The sequence below is a fragment of the Galeopterus variegatus genome, unplaced genomic scaffold, assembly GCF_000696425.1.
Source record: "Galeopterus variegatus unplaced genomic scaffold, G_variegatus-3.0.2 Scaffold7198, whole genome shotgun sequence".
NCBI classification, from domain to species: Eukaryota; Metazoa; Chordata; class Mammalia; order Dermoptera; family Cynocephalidae; genus Galeopterus; species Galeopterus variegatus.
In genome coordinates, this window is record NW_007733309.1 from 18,247 (window position 1) to 20,765 (window position 2,519).

Sequence of the window (2,519 nt, forward strand, 5' to 3'; positions counted from 1 at the left end):
TTATAGACTAATAATGAACTACCAAAATTCAACATATAACATAAAAAAAAAAAACTACATAGCTTTATTAACTACATAGCTCAAATCTATAATAGAAATAAACCACGTTCTGTGGTGAAGAATGACTCACCCAAAGTGTCCACAGTCATTGGTGGACACTGAGTACTGGGAGCCTCTATCTGGGAATTTGCTTCCTTATTAAATACTTGATAGCTATTGATAGTCACAGCAGGGGCTGCCCAAAATGCTGGGCCAAAGAAAGGAAAGATAAAATTGTTACCATATGAGTATACAAACTCTGTGTAGAGTTCATGTAGTTAGAAAGCATAAAAATCATACAACTAAGCAAGCATGATATCTTATTACATTCTCAACAGCAAAAATTTCCCTACTTTCAATTCCCTTCTTAATTTTGTACCACAGTGATGTGTTGTGGCACAGTGAGATCCTGCAATGACAGGAAAACACTTGGGTTAAGTATTGTTTTTAGTCAGATGAGTTCTGAGTTGAGCATCAATGAAGCTAAACATTGGCAGGCAGTGGGATATTTATTCTTCATGTGCTCGTCCCCGCACTTTGTTGACAAATTGAGATGTAGATTTGTGTTGCTGTGTTCTACTTGAAGCATTTGGCAGGACTTTTTTTTTTTTTTTAATCACAATTGCAAACAAAAGTCTAACCTGATATGAAGAGGAATAAAAAAATCTAAGAACCATCTTAAAATTACAAATATCACCCTCCAGTTCTAACAAAATAATTTGTTTTCTGTGGAAGTTAGAGAAGAAAAATTCCCCAACAGGCTGAACTGGATACTTTGTAGAGTGATCCAATGAAATGATGAATGGTGTTCTATGACCCAGAGGTCTGTAGCCCTGCTATTTGTTATACTTTTTCTTTATGGCTTTATTTTGATTATTCACCTTACTCTCTTTCATAGAGTCTACAGAATTGAAGACCCAAGAGGCCATCTGCCTCTCAAGACAATCATTAGTAAGTTCCCCAATGTTTAAAGATATCATCTACTATGGGTCAAATGTGCCCCCCCAAAAGTTTATGTATTGGAAGCTTGACCCCCGTTGTAACGGTGCTAGAAGGGTGGGAAATCTGACTATGGTATTTGAAAGGTGGAGACTTTGTTAGGTGAATAGATTGCAGACACTGTGCCCTTGTGAATGGATTGATCCATTCACAGAGTAATGAACATGGTTCTGATGGCCTTATAAGGAGAGCAAGTGAGAAGTTTAACTCTCTTGTTCAGCCCATTCTTGACATGTGACCCCCTGAGTTGCTATAGAGAGTCACCCTACCAGGAAGAAAATCTTCACCAGATGTGTTCCCTGGACCTTGGACTTCACAGACTCCAAAACTGTAAGAAATAAATTTCATTTCTTTATAAATTACTCAGTTTTAGGTATCCTGTTACAAGAAACAGAAATGGACTAATACACCATCCCACAGCAGTAGCTCCCAAAACTCAGCTTTTTCTTCCTATTTTCTCTGGTTTGACAATATTTAATAGCTACCAGTTGGAGCTGCCATTAAAGAAAGTGTATAAAGGAGACTCCAAATCTCTCAAATTCTAAAATCCTGCCTTGTAAATCTAATACATTTCCTTTGTTAGCTGGCCAGTAAGTTAAAATTTTTATATTTAATTTATTTCCAGGAAAGCTATCTGCATTTCAAAGAACATGGCAACTACAGGCATTCACTTCATAGGCAGAGCAAAGTTTCAGATCATTTAACTATGCTGCACAGTTTATGTAATTCCCTCACCTTTCAAAGTCTTTCTCAAATCTTGTGATCATCTGGGAGAACAAGCGCCAATTCGATGCTTGTAACAAGATCAGACCACAGGGTAGAAAAGTCAAAAAATTAAATCAGGTGTTAGGCTAAACTTCATTGTGCTTCAGGGTAAACATCACCAAAGGACAAATGTTTATACTTTCAAGCCAACAGAAATTTATCATCTCACAGTTGATTGTGTAGGTTAATTCCCAGATCAAGCCAATGGTCTTTAGTTTCCATCTTGGCTGCAAAGCAGTTAAGTAAAGGGCTCTGTCTTACCATTCTGTTTCCTTTCTCTATGTTGACATGAAGGGGACTCATTTCAAAGAGAAAGTGGGTTTGTCATTTCAGGGCATATACTTATGAACATGAAATTCATTCTTAATGTAGAAGGAAATTGAGAATGCCAAAGGATGAGATTTGGGCTGAGAGGAGGAGAAACATCTGGCACTAATCCAGCTAGAAAACCTATACACTGATTGGAAAAATGTGCTGTTGAGCAAGCCCTTACTTTATTAAGTCTCTGTGTAAAGAGGGCTATAATAACTCCCTTATATTAACTCAGAAGAAAGTTCATAAAATAATACAGTGTGTCTATTAGGGCAAAAGAAGGAACGGAGGCTAATGGTTGTACCAGGGAAGAACCATTAGCAAAATGCCTAATTAAATTTCTGTTTACATGTCTATTGTGATTTATGTGTCCATTTAACTAATCCCTATGCTTTGATTATAGC